Source organism: Cricetulus griseus, chromosome 2 (genome assembly GCF_003668045.3).
Source record: "Cricetulus griseus strain 17A/GY chromosome 2, alternate assembly CriGri-PICRH-1.0, whole genome shotgun sequence".
In the NCBI taxonomy this organism is placed as follows: Eukaryota; Metazoa; Chordata; class Mammalia; order Rodentia; family Cricetidae; genus Cricetulus; species Cricetulus griseus.
The window spans coordinates 280165537-280187111 of record NC_048595.1 but is presented as its reverse complement, the minus strand read 5'-3'; the positions used below and the strand labels follow the sequence as shown (position 1 = coordinate 280187111).

The window sequence follows — 21575 nt, the reverse complement described above, 5'->3', positions numbered from 1 at the left end:
CTCTCTCTCTCTCTCTCTCTCTCTCTCTCTCTCTCTCTCTCACACACACACACACACACACACACACACACACACGTAAATAGTACATTGAAACACAAATATATATAAATACATCATGTACATACAGCATTTGGTTTTATCTATAAATAAAACCTATCATTTCCAATGATTGGAACGTGCCAACTTTCATGTAAACACATCATAAATACAGAATAGTTAAGGACACTGGAAAGGAGAGCCTGCTTCACTTATGTAATTCCCAACACTACTTGTCCCACATGTGAACCTTAGGAAGGATGGTTGCTGTCAATGCTTACTTTTCAATGAAGACCAGACTACTATTTTGCACATTTGCAGGGCTTGACTACTTCAGTGTTATTTCTCTTAAAATGCTTTTCCATTAGTTTTGTCACTATTAGCAAACAAATTAAACTAGAAATACTCAGGCAAAAGTTAAGCGACAAGTCAATGCTAGCCATGTGTTACTAGATGTTAGGGTGGTTACTGTGTCACTTGGTTTTGTGAACTGTGTGTTGTTACAGATCGCACAGCCTATGCTTGAGTGCCCCGACTTTTGCATACCTGGAAATATAAAAATTCAAACTGTAGCTGTCCTTGGTTGGCTCATCTGCAGCTTACAAATGTTTAACTAAGTAACTGCAGTGAGCTCATCTCTACTGGATACTTCTTTTCCAGGGCAGGTCCAGGAACTGGGTCTAGAGCCTTGAAAGCAGAAGAGAAACTACAGTAAACTAGAGGTAGGCAGAATAAGGAGTTTGAATAGACAACACTCTGAGATGGGGGTGGGGTGGGGAGGGGGCAGGGGTGAAGTCTCGAAGTTTCTTAAATACAGTGGCCAGAGGAAGCTATACACTTCAGTGAGGCACACTCTTCATCTGCCCAAGTTGTTCCAAAACTTCCAGTTCTGGGAAGTGTAAGGCAGCCTTTATGACATCTCCAGTGCTTCTGCATAGCAGCCTGACTGCCAGAGGTCAGTGTGACTGTAGCAGAGAAGCAGCAAGACCTATTTTGAGAGATAAAACTGGAATTATACTTCACTCTCAGGTTATTTTACTCCTCCCTCAATATGATCTTTTATCTCCTAGGTCAGAGATAGTGAAGAGGCTTCCTTTTTTTTTTTTTTTTTTTTTTTTTGGTTTTCCGTGATAAGGTTTCTCTGTGTAGCTTTGGAGCCTATCCTGGCACTCGCTCTGGAGACCAGGCTGGCCTCAAACTCACAGAGATCCAACTGCCTCTGCCTCCTGAGTGCTGGGATTAAAGACATGTGCCACCAACGCCGGTGAAGAGGCTTCCTAGGAATGTTTTAGATAGACTCAGGCAATGAACTCAGTTCCAAGTTCCAGACAGGCTCTCTCTGTAGACCAGGTTGGTCTCGAACTCACAGAGATTCACCTGCCTCTGTCTCCTGAGTGCAAGTTCCAATTATCAAAAACATCTGTGATGTAAGAAAGGTGGCAAAGAACAATTCACAAGATGTGCTTCTTAACCCATTGGAAATTATTTTCCTATCACCAAAATAGTCATTGATTAAAATTTTTTTCTTAGGCCCACAGCAAAACAAAAATAAACTGACAACTACAAAACTAGAGAAATGGTAGGCTAGTGGTAGACAATGCACCAATTAGTTTTCCAGAGACCTGGAATGATAGATATCCTTGCACTTGAATCTCAGTAGGCTGGCTCCTTTCTTTAGGAGTTCCTCTTAGAAATGAACCATGCAGTAGTAAACTGAAATCTCTGTTCTATCAAACATGAGGACTGTAATGGGACAAAGATGAAACAGTGTAGATAAAGGTTAATTCAACAAGTAAACTCCCTGCATTTCTAGTACAAACACAGTAAAAAGAATTTTTTTGGGGGGAGGGGAGTGGAAAATGAAAGCTTTGTATGTTCTGTGATGGCATGTTGTAGAGAAAAGAATCCTGGAAGACAGGAACCTTGGTTCAAAGCAACATGGCCTTGAATTAAAATTTTCTCACCCAAAGTTCCCTTTTTATCAAATGGCAGACAGCTGCTCATTTCTGAGCTGCCATGAGACTTTGCTTGTTTGTGTTCATAAGCACCTAAAGTCTGCTGCATATCAGGTTTCTAGTACATTCTTCTGCATTACTAAAGAATGAGACATACTGTTTTCTTGTTTGCTTTATTTCTGCTCTGAACAGGTAGGTATACTTAAGCTTTCATTTTCACAAATGATAAAGCAACAGCTATGTTTAATAAGCTTTAACACTAATTAAATTGCATCACATTCTAAGAGATGTAATTGACTTATCAACACTGGTTTCACATAACTACAAGACAGTTCAATTCTCAAAGTTGAAGACAAAGGATGTAAAAATTCACATTTAGGATGCAAAGATAGTATGTAGTAAATAAAAACAAAAATTTCTCTCCCGGTAAACTAGAATATAGGCACAACAACAGTCTTGCTAAAATGTAGCTTTGGGATACAGAACTTAAAAACCAAAACCAACAACACTCCAGGAAAGTAATTAGTCCAAGATAGAATTTAGTCTTATGCAGTTAAGGCAAAGAAAAGCCTTCTACTGCATATGGGCAATGATTTCCCTTTTTCTGATAGCACAGTGGGTTCCACAGAAAATTATTATTTACCAAATATGGCTAAGGTCAGATTACAACTCCTCTGCCATTTACCAAGTATAAAGCAAGTGTCACAAGCCACAAGGAATTTAAGGAAAAAAAAAAACCCTAAAAACCCAAAACACATAGTTACTCAAAATGTATTCATTACCACAACTTTCTTTCAAAATAGTTAAAAAAACTTAACATGGAAGCATATCACTCAAAATGGAGATACAGGATTTTATTTGTATAGTCCTCAGGAAGAAAGAAAGAAACAAACAAAAAAACAGGTCTGAAGAGCTTCCCTGTCACTAACTCTCATGGGGGGCTTTCACTTTAAAGATTACCAAGGAGGGAAAACACTGTAGACAAATCAATAATATGTATTTGTTTGTTTCTGAGACAGGGTTTCTCTGTGTAACAGCTCTGGTTGACCTGGAACTCAGAACCTATAGACCAGTCTGGCCTTGGACTCATTCAAGGCCTCCCGAGTGCTGGGGTTAATGACATGTGCTACCACCTCTCAGCAACATTATGTACTTTTAATTTTATAACTACCTATTATATTGAAAAATTACTCATAGTAACACTTCAGTTATTTTCTTTACTTTTTTCTACGTATACAATATTAAATAATAGTAAAATTCCCTCCCCCCTTTAATAATACCCGATTTTATTTTATTTTATTTTTTTTTTTGGTTTAACTGTTATTATGTACAGAAATGTGGGGGCTAAGGAGGCTGTCAGGGAGGTCTGAGGCATTATATAACCAAGGCTGGCCCAAAACTTGTTTACATTCTGTCTCAGCCTCCTGTGCAATTATCAGCAACATCCCAATAGACTTTGATTTATTTATTTATTTATTTATTTATTTATTTATTTATTATTTTAGAAGCACTCTTATTTACACATCAATCCCCCCATTCCCTCATCCCCCATCCTCCCATGCCCCCACTGACCCCCCCAATAGACTTTGATTTGTGACTTTTTACTAGAAATTTAGCATTTTACTAAACACCAAAATGGGAATTCTAGCATATTACCATTTCTAGTAACAAAATGGTGGTTTCCGGTCTGAGATGTGAAAACTTAGGAATATCTCTCTAGTCTTTTTTTAACTAAGAGCTCTTAGTAAAATAAATGTTGAAATTCCCTATTCCAGTTTTTTGGCATTCCTCAAGATATCCACACCCATGTTCACCATCGACATGAATTAATCTGTAGTATTATTCTAGTGGTGTAATGCGGGAGTCCATTTGATAAGTTCATTAAGCATTTTTTCAACTTTCCTGAGACTTATTTGCAGTCTTTTAATCTATTTCACTATCATGGTATGCTTGGATTTGTAAAAAAAAAAAAAAAAAGATCCTCAAAGTTCACCTTTTCTTCTTTATGTTCTGAAATAGTTACCTAAAACAATTCAATTATAAATTCAAGAAAGAATTTTAAAGTCTCTAAGGTCTGGTTACTCTTTTTTTAAGGGAATGTTTCTAACCAAGGCTGGCATTTGCATTTTATGTGAGGTGGGACCCTCTTCACACCTCCCTTGAGAACTATCAGATCCTTAACTTCTTATCTTAAACACACTGCCACATGCATATGCCAAAGTTGCCAGTTAAGTCTTAGTTATTCAGCAAGTATTAATTCACAAAGCTACTTTATTCAAATTGCTGATGCAGGTCTTACCCTCTACACCCTAGTCTATTTAGTAGGAAGCCAACAAGAAACACAGAAGAAACCACAGCTTAAACAACACAATTAAGAAACACTATTCACTAGGCTCCTTTCCGCTTGCTACTCCCACTAAAACCCATCCCTATTCCTTTTCCAGTTGGGGTTTACTACATTAGAGGTCAGGGACCCTTTGGTTGTCTCAAGAAAGCTACAGATTCCCTCACAGTGGTTCTGAATGCATAAAGTACTCGTGATTAAAGATGCATGTCTGAACATGGATACATGCATAATAGTGGAATTGAGAATGGGGATTATAACAGAGACTGGGACCAGCAGATCTATGAAAAGACAGGGAGAGTTTGGTCAATGAGTAAAAGAGGTTTCAAAAGCATAAGATAAATGACTAGTAGGGAAAATGATAGTGAAACAACACAGCAGTGCCTTTTTCTTTAGCACCATGGGACAGTTCTCATGTTGTGCTTTAGGTGTGAATGTCTCTGTATAGTTGTACATATTACCACTTTGGAATTTAGATTTATAATTGTTGGGGGCTCCTGCTAGGACTTTTTTTGTGTGTTAGGTATTAATAAAAAAAAATCACTAATAAGGCTAAGCTGGGCATGGTGACTTATGCCTTTGATCCCAGCACTCTGGCAGCAGAGGCAGGTAGACCAGGCTGGCCTTGAACTCCCAGCTCTGCCTGCCTCTGCTGATGTGGTCTGCTTCCTTATAAAACCCTAACAGAGGGAAATGTTGTTAGAACTCAATAAAAAATTTAAGCCTTTTCACTTCCATATGCACCTCTCCCTCAAATTCTACCCTCAGGTATCTTTAGGAGCATCTAATTCAGATTAAAATCTCTCTACTGAATATGACTTGAAAAGGCAGAGTCTCATACACTCCAGGCTGGGTCAAACTTTCTGTAGCTGACCCTCTTGCTTCCACCTCCCCAGTGGGATGCACAGTCCCAGGTGTGTATCACCATGCATGCCTTATGTTGTACTATGACTGCACTCTAGGCCTCAGGCTTGGACTGGTTTGATTCACTTACTATGATTATTTCCAGTTACACCCATTTTCTGCAAACCATGAAACTTTGTTCTTTCAGGTTGAAAACATTCCATTTGTGTACATATACCACATTTTCTTTATCTATCCCTCTGTTTACCCCTGTGACTGATGACTTGGAGGCCTCTGGACAAATACTGGAGTGGTAGGGCTGGGTTATATGGTAGATCTATTTTTAGATTTTTGAGAGGCTTTCACACTGATTTTCATAGTTGCTAGAATACCTTACATCCCCACTAGCAGTATATATAAGGGTTTCCTTTTGTTCACATCCTAACCACCATTTATTATCACTTGTTTTCTTAAAATCTATCTTTTATTTCCCATTAGTCCCTTTATCTTTAGGAATCCATTCAGGCTTTTGTGAACATATCCAACCCTCCTTTTCTTCCCTCAGTGACCAACACTTTTGCTTAGAATGTTATTTCTCCACATTGACACTAAAACTACTTCTTCAAACCAACTCTAGTTTGACCTCCTTGAATCCTTTTTCCTTGTTTCAGTCCACATGGGCGCTATAGTCAGAATCACTAACGCTCTTGTGGACCAATAAACACTATAATTCATCATTTCTCTTGTACTGTTCTGCTCTTCTAGTGACAAGGACTATGTGCTTAAATATAGGATAGACACATAAAGTATGCAAAATAAGTAAAATGCTCTTAAGAAATCAATATTAAAACTTTTGTTTTGCAACTTCAAGTACCAGAAAATATATTTAAGAAGGCCAAATTTCCACTAAGCAGCTAAAATGGATATTCTAACCCCCCAATGAGAACCTAGATACCACTACTCATCAAAAATCGTCAAGCTTATCACTTCTCGGCCTTTTGGCTAAGATCAAGTGAAGAATGGACAAGCTTATTTACTAGGTTGTAAGGAATTTCATGAGTTACTAACTAACTTAGTAAGTAAATTAGGGAAGGGATACCTTAAAAGCAGATAATAGGGTGGACGCGGGAGGAAAGGTGCAAGCGCCCAGGGAGGCTGGACCTGAGAGCGCGGCGGCGCCATGTCGGTGAACTTGGAAGAGCTCAAACACCAGGTGATCATGCTGTCGGCTGGCTGCAGCAGCTGCTGCAGGCGACCCACTGGCAGTTCGAGACAGCCCTCAGCGTTCCAGGAGACCAACATCCGCTACAGCCACCACCACTAGACATGCACTCCCGGAAACACCCCTGCCACGCCCCCCAACTTCCCTGATGCTCTCACTATATTCTCCAGTCTTAAGGCCTCTGAAAGCTTCCACGGTGGTGGCAGCAGCCGCAGCCCCATGGCCACGTCACCCCCACCACACTTCCCCCATGCCACTGGTAGCTTTGCAACACCCAGCTGGCCGACTGCAGCCTCGCCCCCGGGAGGCCCACAGCACCACCAGCGCAGCCGCCCCTGTGGACTCGGGCACCCTCTTCCCCGGCTTCAGACTGGCTTCCCCTGGCCCCCCAACAGGCCACCTCAGAACCAAGGGCCCACCCTGCCAAGGAGGCAAAAAGATAAGGGAGGCCCCTCCCGGGGCCAGGCCTCCGTGGGATGAGGGAGAGGATGTCTCTGTGGGCCCCTTCATCCCTCCTCTGTCTGCACCCACACACCCCAGAGCCCTGGAGGGGAGAGACTGGACTCTAGCAGGGCAGTCTTTTGCTAGCATGCACAGCTGCAAGCAGGCACGCAAGTTCACAGCACAGGCACCCCCATGGAGACCAAGCAGCCATACCAATGAAGACTCACTTGCCTGGCCCCACCACCTGGAGTGTTTCAGAATCACTTGGTGGCAGAGATGTGGTTGACTCCTGTCTTGGGGGGCCTACTAGGCCTAGATCCCCACCCTCGGGAATGCAGAGCTTTCTCCACATGTGTGCATGTAGCTGTGTCTGTATTTATACGTATGTCGCTCTTCAAAAGCAACCTAGTTATGGGGCAACTGGACTTTGCATGTTAGAGTGTGCCCCAAGTCCCTTGGTCCACCACCCCCTCTTCCCAAGGGCCCTGCCTCACTCCATCTCCTTATCTACCAGCATTGCTATTTCCTGCAAAGGATTATGGGAGACTCCAGGATTCTTCTACACATCCCCCAGCGCCTGCCTGCTGAGGTTTCCTGCATGACACTTCTCCAGAGCCCAGGGGTACCTGATCCCCATTTCCTATTCCCCTTTTAACAAAAGAAGAAAGAATTCCAATCTTAAAAAAAAAAAAGCAGTAATAAAACGCTTCACTCTAAAGTGTCTGCTAAGCACATATAACTTGTGCCTACATTCTATGGACTAAGCTCTCACACAGCTTAGTGGCAGGCCTTGGATTCGAATCTAGGTTTCTGATTCATTCTGAAACTATAAAGCAAACACTGTTTCTATCTTTTACAAAAGATTTAATGTGCAAAGTAGGCACATGTGTATAAAGTTCTCTATTTCACAAGGCAGAGAAATGAAACATAAATACTTGGAACTAAAATATATATTTATTATTATAGATTTATATAACATACCTGATGTAGATTTTCTCAAGTCTCCATAAAAAATCTATAAATACAGATTTGCAGGTTAAGTTTTAATTACTTAATGCAAGCAGTTTTACCTAGTGATATGATATGAATGATGTCCTATTTATTTACTGATTACTATTAGTTGCAGTTTCTTCAAATAGCTCTAACTACTTGCTGCACTTACTTCACATAAAACTGTAAAAACTAATCTATTTATTGCCCTTTGGTTGGGTGAGATGACAGTGGTGACATTGGTATCGTCTCTAAGTCATCTTCAGATAGGGCACAGAGATCTCAAGGAGACTAGGAATGAGGGTAGGAAATAGGCAATTGCTCTCCACACGAACTAAGCTCTGCTGTTAGCTATGACTAAAAAGAACATACTTTTTCCTAAAGGACGCTCTTAGACTAACAGCAATGGAATTCAGACAGTGAGGGAGAGAAAGGGTGGGTCTGGAACAAGTAAACCAGCATCCCGACAATACACACTACCAGTCTAAACAACTCAACTAAAACTCTGCCTCCTACCCAATATATTTCTATTCATTATAAGTAGTGAGGCTCTGAAGCCAGGAACCCCAGAGTCCTATCTATGATTCTTTGCTTTCTTCATATAATCAGTGGCAAAGTTTCACTGGTCACTTCCAAGGTTTCTTGTGTCCATCCCTCTATTCCCTCCTTAATGTTCTGGTTCAGTTGTACCTTGATAAGCAATTAATAACTTCCTATCTGATACCTTGTCCTACTCAACAGCTTTTCTAAGCTGTACTTTACAATTGCAACAGGCCTACCAACTGCCTAAACTACAAACTGGATCACACCATATCCTTCCTATGAGAAGCAAGGGATTTTATAGTTGATACTGAGAGTTTTGACCTAGGGAATGCAAAAGAGGAAAGCTAAGAAGAAAACTTGAAAAACACAGTCAAGAAGGTTAGCTCCATGAAAGCACAGAAGAACTGGTAGCAAGCTCATTATACTGGTTCATGCCTGGATTCCAATGCTCGTAAAATCCAAGGCCAGTTTAGGCTATAGACCTGTTTTGTTGTTGTTGTTTGTTTTGTTTTAATGGTTTGTTTTGCTTAAGTATCAAGAAGGTCAAATAAAGAGGAAGTTTAAAGCTTTTGATTACATTAAGTGCCAGGTACTCAGTCACATGACTCAAGATGCTTATACGGCTCAGAGGTTAAGAGCACTGGCTGCTCTTCCAGAGGTCCTGAGTTCAATTCCCAGCAACCACATGGTGTCTCACAACCATCCATAATAAGATCTGGTGCCCTCTTCTGGTGTGGAGGCAGAATGTTGTATACATAATAAATAAATAAAATCTTAAAAAAAAAAAGATGCTTAAACAAGGTCACTAAATATTCTTATCTTGGTGTCAACAGTATCAGAGAGTACTATATACTTCTCCTATTAGTCTGTCATAGACTGACTACTTATCTGTAATGTGTACACAGGTATGTACACATGTACACGTCCACACATACACTATACACCTGGGAATGAAAATATTTTAGGGCTAGTAGACAGCTCAGTAGCAAAGACCCGAGTTTGATCCCCAATACAGATATTTTGGAAAAGCCAGGAGTGGTGACCTGACTTTGCAATCCCAGCCTTTAGGAGGCAGGGACAGGTGGATCCCTTTGGCTTTATGTCTAGCCAGTCTAGCTGAATTGGTGAGCTTCAGGCCAGTAAGAGATCTTGCCTCAAAAACACTGTGGACAGGCTCCTAAGGAATAAGGATCACTGGAGGTGCTCCTCTGGCCTCCACATACATATGGAGACACAAATAGTACTTAGAAATTACTTAGTATCCTGCCATTTAAACGTACAATAGAACAGTAAAGGCTCGGTGTTTTTGACTTATATAGTTCAAAATGAAAAAGTGTATGGAAATGTTTTATAAGCATAATAACCATTTACCTGCAAATGGAACGGACTAGATAGAAAATAGACCACAGAAATTTCCTAAAAGACATGCTATTATGTATCCTATTCAATGAGCCCAGGCTACCATCTGCAATGTGCAATTCATTCAACAGCGTCCTGGACCAAAGAGAAGATGAATCTGCAGAAGGCAAAATGCATGCCTCATTGGGCTTGGGCTGGTGATGGTGTTATCATGGGTGCACTCTCCAGTAGTGGGATTTAAAAGCATCAAGGCCCTACTCAGAAAAGAATCTTAAATGCATTTGTTTTCAAAGTCAAGTACATGTACTAGCTTTAAACTTTTGGTAGGCTGTGTGCATCATCCATTCATAAATATCTAATAATTTTCCATGTGCTAAAGCAATGTATTACAGTGTTAAAGGACTATTTGGGACAGGCAGCTCTGTTACTGTGACACTCGCTGTATTCTTGCTGTATACTCAATGAATTTTCCTATTTCTGAAAGAAAAAGAGAATATTTAAAACAGTACAAAATACTGAAAATTTAACAGGTAATTATCAATATACATTGGTAAATCCTGCAAGTAAGTGTAAATAAACCAATCCTAGCAACATATAAATCACCAATAAGAAAGTATTATGCTAGAGCTTAATGATCAGTTACAGCAGGAAGAAACTGATGGTGCTTTAAAAATACTATCCAGAAAGATAATCTGGAACTAGATGCCCTTGCCCACAGGCAGTTGACCACTGGGGCAGATAGGGAGGTGGTGGTTTTCCTGGCACAGAAACCTGGCTTCTAAGATTCCTGAGGAATGATGAGTGTAGGCCTCTGTTAACTCAGTGACAACCCTTTCTGCTTACCCAGTCAAGTCCTTCCTTCTGTTTAGGACACTGTCAATGGTACTGCCATCTCTAGGACTCACTTTGGACTTTGTAAACCACCTCCCAGGTATTTTTACTTGTTTTTGGCTGGGTTTTACTTTTTATTTTATTTTATTTCACTTTTTTTGAGACATATGACCACATCTCACTATGTAGCCTAGGTGTTCTAGAACTCATTATGTAGACCAGGCTGGCCTCAAATTCAGAGATCTACCTACCTCCAGGATTAAAGGCATGTGCTATCATACCTGGCTACATGTTTGATTTTTGAAAGAATTACTTATTTCAGTTTTATGTGCTCTTAACTGCCAAGCCATCCCTCCAGCTTTGTGTATGTCTCGTTTTGTATATGTGTATTTTATGTATATTTTAATAAAAATTTAGTTTTACCATGAAAAAAACCATTGTCCAGAAGTGAAGTGTGAAGAAATCTGAGGGGGACCCGGATGTGCCCCCCTTTCATCAGTCTCTGTGACTGAGGTAACTCTTTCCCTTCACCAGGTGATTCTGAGCACTTCTCTGCTTGTCAGCTGTTTCGCATTATTCCTCTGTCTTTCTGAATGGTTTTATGTACCAGAAATGCTGTCAGGGAATACCACCTGGGGACTTAATAGTAGTGTCAAGCTTCACAATACGCACAGGGCTACTTCAATTTATAAATGCTTAGAACAAAGCTTTGAATTATTAGTAAAAAACTATTAGATGAGTAATATTACAACCATTCATCTACCAAATAAGTATGGTTCAAGATAAATGTAATCTTCAAAATATCCATACTCAAAATTATCTCCCAACTATACAATCTCTGGTGTTCTTGTTTATCTGTTTATTTATGTATTCATTTGGTGAAGCTGAGAAACAAACCAAGTGCTTTGTGCAGATTAGGTCCACATTCTATCATTGAGCTGAATTGCAGCAAATGCATTCTTAAATGGTATCAAGACAAAAATGGTAATAGACATGTAAATAAAAATTTTACAGACAAAAGTAGGAATTTTCCATACCTTTACACTTCTCATAATGTTGTACAAACAGCATGTATATAAAGGAATTGTATGCATATTTCACTTTGAGTCTTTGAAATAAGAAGAGGAGTGCTAAGTTCCTACACTAGATGTGAGGGTTGGGGTATCAAAATCACTAATTGCCTAAGCCACTCACTTACTAAACTGTAGACATAATTTCTGGTGTTCTTAACATTCAACTGTCTGTTGGTAAACAGAACCAATCCACACTTTCACAAAGTTCTTCAGTTTGCTACCAAATAAAGTGTACTAAACAGAAAGGAATTACAATCCCTAACAAATCTATCTATATTATCTCAACTGACAAACTTTTATTTCTAGCCTGAATCTCTTACCTAAATTCCATTTTAAGTATTGAATGAATGGCCTACTTGATCTTATGAATTATATGTCTAGACAGCATTTCAGAGCCAATGTGTTCAAAAGCAAGCTCCTGATTGCCTAGCCCAGTCTAAACTTGCCATTTCCCCACTCTTCCCAACTCAGTCAACAGCAGGTCCACACTTCCAATTGCTTGAGCCAAAACCCTTGGGAGTCATTCTTGAATTTCCTCTCATGCTTCACATATAATTCATCAGCAATTCCTGCCCACACAGGGCTTGAAACACCTCCAAAATCTGACCTTTTCTCACCCATGATTGTTACTACCCTGTTTCCAGCCACTACTCCTCTCATCTGGATCATTGCAATCATTTTCAATATAGTCTCTTTTCTTACATCTTTGCTCTAGTCTCATAATTTATTTCATACATTGTAGAGCATATGTTTAAAAACCAGTTACTGATGTATAAAAAGTATCTGACATTGTCCAAGACCCAGTCATGATAAACACTTTTAATCAAACCAGAAATAGAAAGGGAACTGATAAACAGCACCTACAAAACCAATTTTGTAGCCAACACATCCTTCTTGGTCAAAGACCGAATAGATCCAAAGACCTGACAAGAGCTAGCCAGAGCTGTAAGGCAAGACAAGAAATAAAAGGCACACAAATGGAGAAAGAATTAAAATGGTCTGTGCTCACACGTACACAGAAAACTAACAGAATCTTCTTAAAAAATAAACAGTAGTTTTCAAAAGTCTCAGAATACAATCTGTGTCCACAGCAATCAACTACAAAGATATATGTTAACAATGAACAATTAAAAGCCAAAATTTAAAACATAATAGCCAATTACAATTGCTTATAAAGTCTAGGTATAAATCCAACAAAAATATATGGCTTACATTTTGCTGAAAACTACAAAATTCTGATGAAATAACAAAACAAAAAGTCACAACAACAACAAAAAAAGGCAAAAGTTACTACATTCAGGGACTGAGTAGATAAAATAAGAATCTAAATTTTCTCCAAAACTGACCTATAAATGTAGTATAATTCTTAACAAAATTCCAGTGGTGCACTTTTTTTAAAATATAAAAAGGAAACAGAATGGCCAAAATAATTAAAAATGTAAAGTTAGAGAAATCTGACAATTTACCATGTAGTTAAAGTAATCAAAATAGTATGGTACTAGTGGGAAGGACAGATTCAAACAGCAAAAGAATAGAAAAATCCAGAAATGAACCCTTGCAATTACTGCCATGTGATTTTTGTCAAAGTTGCAAAAGCAATTCAATGGAAGGATAGTTCCTAAAGCAAATTATGTTGAAACAAATAGTCATTCACAAGCCAAAAAACCTCAACCTAAACATCAGATTTTAATATAAAAATTAAATCAAAATAGATGATACATCTTTACTGTCATACAAAACTTTTTAACAAACTTTTATAACGGGGATGAGAACAGCTGAGGGGTGGCAAGAAAGGTACAATACAAAAAAGATAAAATAGAATGAACAGAAATAATGAATAGTTAAGAGTTTATCACAACAAAAATTCTTCTATGTAAAATACACTGTTAAGAGGATAGAGAGAGAAGTCACATGCTAGGAGAAAATATTTGTGAATCACTAACAAGAGGCTTGGATCTGGATGGCATAAAGAAATCTCTAAACTCAGTAAAGGGAAACAACCCAGTTAGAATACAGGTACCACACCATCAAGGATACATAGACAGCAAGGAGGAAACACATGAACACATATTTACATCATTAGCTATTAGGGAAATACAAATTAATCTATGTTGTGATGTCACCTATTAGACTGGCAAAATGAAAAATACTGACAGTACCAAGTGCTGGTGGAACCACAGAGAAACCAGATCTAAGTGCAATGTAAAATGGCACAATAACTCTGGAAAGGCTTAGCTGTTTCTTATAATAATATATTTTCACATGAAAACATGTACAAAATTGTTCATAGTAAATCTACCTACCTACCCACAAATGTACATACCAACCATCTATCTAGCTTTACCTTTGGGAACTAAAGACTATACATGATTTGAAGAGGAGCTTGTACCAAACAATGGTCAAAGAATCACCCATTCTATGCCTTTTCCAATGCCCTTGGTCCAATCAAATTTTACATGTATCAACAGTTCACTCCTTGTTAATGCTGAGAACTATACTGTTGTTTGATATACCACAGTTTAATCATCCACTAATTTGAAGGACTGGGTTCTCTAATTTATTTAGGGCTATATAAATGAAGCTCGGAGTTATATTTATATTTCACACAGAAATTCAATGTTAAAGCCTTGATTATTGCTACTACCTCATATTCTTTTTATCCAAGTATTCATTCACCAGGCCACTCTTCCACATAGATTTGAACACCCTCACCCCTTTCACATATTGATATGCCACATCTGTGCTGCCTAGGGGGAACACTGATTTTCTGTGTCTTGTTGTTTTCTCACTGATATTAATCATTTGGTACACTTTACTGTCCCCTGATGACCACATCTTATTTATGGTTAGGGAAAATAATAGTTTTTTTTTTTTTAAAATTACTTTCACCTATCTCATGCAGGGTGCTGACCAGCTCACCCAAGTAACTGCACACAATTCCACTACCTTTCAAAAGCAAACATTTTTCAATAGCTAGTTTTTTTTTTTTTTTTCTGCTGCTGAATAGGCAATGTGTCTTTTATACAAAATGGTACTTCTGTCCAAGAACACAGAGAACAGTGAGGAAACCTCGGAATCCCCCACAAGAGTGAGAAAGACCAGACTGATTCTCCACTTCCTACCTTGGTACATTCATGTGCACACCCACCACACAACCCCAAACTTTATTTTTGTAAAGTCAACTGGAAGACTAGTGCATGCTTAAATAAGCTGTAGTACATCCAACAATAATATGCTTCTCAGCAATTACAAGGAGTAATTATTGATTCATACAACAATTTGCATGGATCAAGGACACTAGGTAAATTCAAAATAAAAAGCTAATCTCAAAAGGTAACAACAATGTATAATTCCACTTACATGATTTTTCAGTGATAAAATTATAGTGTTGTTAGGAAACAAATTGGTGTTTGTCATGGGCTAAAGTTGAAGAAAATGGTTAGACTAAAGAGTTTCTTAGTGATGATTAAAAAGTACTCTGACATCAGTCTAATTATGATGACCTATAAACATTATAGAAAGATATATATGCAAGTACCAATTAATAAAACCATGTTCTAAGAAATAAGGGAAACACAAATTAAGTTTTATCTTGTTGGCTTCCTAACACATCTTGAATAAACTCTAAAGTCCTTAGCACAATCAAAAACTACATGGGAAGGTACATACCTATGTATCAGCTCCTATTTTCCCACTTTCCTAAGGCACTGACTAGCCTTCCAGCTCCTAGAAGATGGCAAACAGGCTTCCAAGCATAGGTCTCTGCATTTGCTACTTTTTTTTTTTTTGTTTTTTGCATTTGCTACTTCTTATATCTGGAAACATTTACCATCATCATTTCATATTCAAAATACCTGCTCAAACACTATCTACCCCAAAATTCCTATTTTCTTTCATGTAAATAGAAATCATGCCTTTTTTTTCCCTAAAAAGAATCTTAAAATTAACACAGAAAACTAAAACAACTTCCAAAATTCGTTGTTCCCTTGTCTGTTCTATACTGGTGAACGCTGCCAGGGTTCACCAGGAACTCAGCCTAGGCATGTGTGAGCTTTACCTCTACCTCACACTCAGGACTCACTCCTCAAGTCCATTACCAACTCCTTCCTTAACCTCACAGCCTGAATTCTGATCTCTGGCAACTCAAACAATGTTAGCCTGCATTTCCTTCTGATCCAATTTCTGTAGCCAGTCTTTCTAGAATGTTAAATACTTGTGTTCCATCAGTAACAAGATGAAGCCAGGCTTCTTTACAGACTACACAAGGAACTTCATGCTCGATCTTCTTCCTAAATTTCCAGGTTACTCTCTATTTTCACCACCACTAGGGCTCAGTGTATTGTGGAACTAGTCATAATTTATAGATAGACCTTCCTACCTTCATGTGTGAAATGGCATCTCTTCCTTGTCTTACCCACTCTGAGATTAAGTGCAATCTTTCTTATGTTTTATTGCTTACTGAATCAGGCAATCCCTCCAGTAGATTCCTAAAGGACTTTGTTTAACCCAGTTATAGCATTTGTCACAATATACCACACTTTTCTGCACACGTTTCTAGAACAAGAGTGACATTTTAGTGATCTGCCTATCCCCTTTACCTAGTAGGAACCTGATGCACACCAGGAACCCCAAACTTCTGAATTAGTTGTAATAATAAAGAACAAACAATAGACTATGCTGTAATCTTGGCATTTTTTTTTAATGATGTGGCACCATAAACACATCGAAATACTGATTAGTACATAGGTTTAGTTATGATCGCTGGCTCATTTTCCCATGGACTAGTTGTCTTCCTCAAAAAGTACTTCTTGTTCCACTTTCAAAAGTACAACAATGGTACTTGACAGTCACCCTCTGAATGTATGTCACTGTTCACGAGTGGAAAATCTCATGAAGAGACTGAGGATGTCTCACTCAGGCCAACCAATCACTGCAGTTTGAACATCTCTAAGCATGCACGTATACTTCTATATGTAAAAAAGCAGAATCCCCTATGTGGAAGTGGGAATTTTCTTTTGAAAATTTCCCATTTCAACTTGTGTTTATTTTTCCATTTTCTGGGACATCATCAGAAAGACAGCAGAATAAGACTTGACTTAAGTGCAACTCTGCTGTTACATGCCAGTCACCGAGTGAATGGTTAGCTTGGTGCATATACAGAACACTGGTGTTTGTGCTCAGTGGCTTTAAGCTGAACATGTAATCTGCTATGAATTCTCTCTCTCTTTCCTTGTTGAGATAGTCTTATGTATCCAATCTGGACTCAAATTCACCATGAACCTAAGGATGACCTTGAGTTTCTATATCATCATGGCTCCAGCCTCAGTACTGGGGTTACAGATACTCTCTCTCTCTTTTTTTTTTTTTTGTTTTTGTTTTTGTTTTTCAAGACAGGGTTTTACTATGTAGTCCTGGCTGTTCTCAAACTCACAGAGATCTGCCTGTCTTTGCTTCCCAAGTACTGGGATTAAAGGTGTGGAGCACCACCACCTGGCTGGTTACAGATATTCTTAAGTCTTTTTTTTTTTTTAATCAAAACTGTCCATGCCTTCATTGTTTACTTCTCTATAACTATGTCTACTTACAGTAAGCACCAATAAAAACTTATAATCTGTAAAGGTTAGTATAAAGTAAAAGCAAAGACACAAATAGCTTACAGAACTTCAAGAATAAGGAAGTAAGGCTGGAAAGATGGTTCAGCTCTAGTCTCACAACCCCTCCCCCCAAAGAGACTACGGAAGCAATTACATATCCATACAAGAAGCTTTATATGTATAGTTGAGTATTACTTTTAAAAGGTATAGGATCCATTTTACATTTTTGGTGCTACTGATTGATGCTAGGTAGATACTGTGCTAGGTAAAATAAGAAATACAGAAGATAAAGTTAAGATCACTGTGTAAATTCGGTAATCCAACATTCATTTTCCTAAGACAAGTATTGGCTCAAAAAGTTTGAATGAGCCAGGAGTTGGTGGCACATGCCTTTAATTCCAGCACTCGGGAGGCAGAGGCAGGTGGATCTCTGTTGAGTTCGAGGCCAGCCTGGTCTACAGATTGAGTTCCAGGACAGCCTCCAAAACAATACAGAGAAACCCTGTCTTGAAAAAAAACCAAACAGACAAAAAAACAAAACTAAAAGTTTGAATGAGGGCTGGAGAGATGGCTTAAGCCATTAAGAGCACAATTTGCTCTTAGAGAGCACCTGAGTTTGGTTCCCAACACACACATCAGATGGCTCTCAATAGCTGGAACTCCAGGTCCAAAGCATCTGACTCAGTCGTGTGTACAAACCCACATACATAATTAAAAAAGAATCTTTTAAAACGTCTAAATGCTAACAGTTAGCAACTGAATTCCAATGATAACAGAGCAGTTAAACAACAGTTATTTAATAGCTCCTAAGTAATTTGAAATTGAACTAAAATGATCTTAAAGCTAGATCTGTCCTTATTAAGCCAATACACTAAAATGAAGGCATAACTGATATGACAGAAACTGACAATCTGACATATTAACAAAGAGGTTAGATTAACTCAAAAGCAGTGTTATCCTAGTTTCAGAGAGCAATGAAATCAGGTGCATTTTCTACACCCTTTTTTCTATACCCGTAACCCCCGTTGATTAGAATTCAGACTTCATTGGTTTCTCTGCCTAAAGTACACCCTGCCTGATTTTACAAAATCAAATTGTTCAGATGAAATTTCTGTTTGTATTTACAAGTATTTTCTCTGGCTGATAGATAATGAGAAATCATTCCACTGAGCTGTCATAGGCTCTGTACTGACATGACCAACAGTAAGTATCATTGGACCACCTGACTTAACAGTCAGGAAGCCACCATGACATGCTCAATTCTGCTAACACTATAAAGTTAACATTAATATATAAAAGGTCAAGTGAAAATTTCATTAATGCAAGTAAGTGTGAGTAAAATGTTAACATTCAAAATTAGTCATATTTAATAACTCAAAGTAATTAAAAAACTGGGAGGTAAAAATTTGCTAATCATAACTAGTCTATAATGGTCATGCCCTTTTCCATTAAAATGATCAGCATTCACACAATTCTACTAAAACTCATATTTCTTTACATTCTTGCCTCCCTTCTTTCCTTCATGGACCTCTACAGTAGTCTTTAGCTTCTAGGACTTCAATCAGGACACCTGAGTTTAGTTCCATATGTTTTTCCTTAAGTGAAACAAGAATGCTATTTGTTTTTTTAAATATGGCAAATAAAATAGTAGAAATTATTTATTTCTGCCCTCTTCTGTTGTGAACCACACTTTCTTCCTGGAGCCTCAGCAACTGACTGACACCTCACACTGGTGCTTCTGTCCACAGATGACTGATTAGTAACAATAACAGAATTAGACACTCAACTGGCAACTCATTTATTTCCCAAATAATACTGCAATATGCCAGACTTGAATAGACAGCACTGCGTGTATGCTTTGGGAGTGTGTTTGCTGTTTTTGTTCTTTATTTATTATTGGGTGTGTGTGTGTGAGTGCTCTCAAGTGCATGTACCTGCCATAAACATGTGGAGGTCAGAGGACAACATGCAGGATTCGGTTCTCTCCTACCATGCTGGTCCACAGGATCAAACTCAGGTTGCTAGGCTTGTCTACATACAGCTGCTTCCACCTGCTGAGCTATCTCTCAAGCCCAGTAAATTTTTTTTTCCCTTTCTTAATCCAAGCAATGTTTTATGTAAATGGCTCAAGGATCTTTGACCTAGACAGCTTTAAAATTTAGTAAATCTAGACTTTATTATTTATCAGGTAGAGAATAGCTTACATGAGAATAGGAAAAAGCTGACAAGTGTGAACATTTAAGCATACAAAGAATGGTCACTGCTAAATAAATGCTGGGATGTTTCTCCCTTTTCTGTGGAAATACCAGTATCTTCAATATCAGGAACTGAAGTAAAAGCCTGGGCCGTTTAATTCATAAAGTCAGTACAGATCAACAGGACCACTGAAACTGCCTTAAAGGAATTAAATAAACTTGACCTTCAAGTTAGTTAAGATATATAATTATACATGAATTATTTTTGTTTTGCCTTTAAAAGCTGCTACATCCCACAGGGTGTAGTAGACATGCCTCCATTCCAGTTACTTCCATGTCTGGGGTAGAAGTACAAGTTAGAGGTCAGTTTGGCCAGATTTTGTCCCAAAATAACAAATAAAGGAGGACTGGGGGCTCTGCCTTCATGGTTGAATGCTTGCTTAGCGTGCATGGAGTTTGTTCTCCATGCAGGAAGAGGCATTATTACCCCTTTTCATGTTCAAGCCACCAGCATAGGAACAGTTAATATACAATTGCCTCAATGCAAATAACCAATCCATTCCTTTAGGTTTCCAGGATTCTTCTTTCTCAAAAGTTTTGCTACACTTTACCTAACAACTTAGCTATGCTTTAAGAGTAGACACTGAACCAGGCTTACATCTATAACCATAGCACTGGAGAGGTAGAATGGCACTGAGGTCTAAGCCAGCTTCAAAACAAAACTCATACACTCAAAACCTTAAGTCCAGAGTCACCTATAACCTTCCAAATGCAGGCGTTTACTCTTAAAGAGAGCAGTGGTGTAGAGCAGGCCCTTCATCTTAGCACTTTGCAGGCAGATCTCTATGTGTTCAAGGCCAGTCCAGTCTACACAGTAAAGCCCTGCCTCAAAAACACAAAAATAGTAGTGGTGGAACCACTACAAAACACTCAGCACACATCCTGCTGAACTCCTAGCTACAGGCCAAGCACTGCCCAGTGTGTGAAGAAGGCTCCAAGGAAAGGAAGACATGGTCTATCCTGAGGAGTTCAATTTAGTGACCTCCCAGTGTTACAAAGATTTGCAATTTGAATGGCTATTCAGTTTATCTTCAAAATCTCATTCACAAGAGGCACATTTCACCTTTGTAAATGTTTTAGTATTTTGTAAAATCTCTGAAACACCCTTGTTTATAAAATAAAGGAAAAACTGACAAGTGAACATTTTACTGAACATTTTCTATGTGCCATTCATGCACTGTGCTAAATGTCTTAAGTGTCTGCATGAGTTAGAATTTTATAAGGTACTTGCTGTCCATTTGTCAGTGTTTAGATCCAGCTTATCAACCTAGATGGCAGGCCCATAATGCTCCTTCACCAGAAGGCTGTAATGGTACTCCTGTGTTACACTGACTAGATGACATACATCAGCTCTCCAGCAAGCACCAAGGACAGTATGTTCTTTAATTAACATTATACTATAGGCCAGGTTGCTGCAAGTGGCCAAATGAAATGTAGATTTAACAATGTCTACATAGTGCTGGTAGAGCTTGCTGCAGTCACCAACTCAAACATGTTTATTTTGCAGAGTTCCAGAAAGGCAATAAACAAAAAATGGTACAAATTACCCACACTCCACTGCATATGACCTGCATATAAAATGTACCACTTAATCATCATAGAAACCTTAGACAATTTATCTTACAGACTACAAAACAGGCTCAGAGAAGCTAAGAGATCATAACTAGCCTTAAACACTTAGCAAAGTGCTAAGTAGCCAAAACTAGGGTTCAAACTAGGATGGTAAATTCCAGAATTTTCTACTGAGTCACAAAGTAGCTTTTTGAAATACTAACAATAGGAAATCCCTACTAATTGAAACTCTGTAACAATTTGTAATTCTTGAAACACAAATATCATTTTGTTTCCAAGTTCTAAAGGATATTCTTAGTCTAAGAAAGAACCACACTGGATAGTTCTGTTTTCTGAAATCCAGAGCCATACTGCAGATCTCAAATCTAATAGGCAATGTTCATTGCTCAGCTTCCCTGTTCTCTTTCCCCAGTGTTTTGCCCCCGACACATTTCACTCATTTTTTATGTCTTCTATCATTAGCATATAAACTATACTAGAACAGAAAATTCTGTTTGTTATTCAGTACTGCATC

At 38.5% G+C, this 21575-nt stretch overlaps 1 protein-coding gene and 1 pseudogene across 2 annotated transcripts in view; one reads left to right on the top strand and one right to left on the bottom strand.

Annotated features, from left to right (window-relative positions):
* Tab2 (TGF-beta activated kinase 1 (MAP3K7) binding protein 2) overlaps positions 1-21575 on the bottom strand; it is a 55743-nt gene that overhangs the window by 30618 nt on the left and 3550 nt on the right. Inside the window, exon 2 of one of the 2 annotated variants that reach the window (XM_027402047.2) lies at positions 583-723. The exons of the other annotated variant lie outside the window; for it this stretch is intronic. The gene's annotated coding sequence lies outside the window, so the exon portion shown is untranslated. The remainder of the gene's footprint in view (positions 1-582; positions 724-21575) is intronic. 2 annotated transcript variants of the gene reach the window in all.
* Positions 6359-6843, top strand: LOC118238366 (annotated as a pseudogene).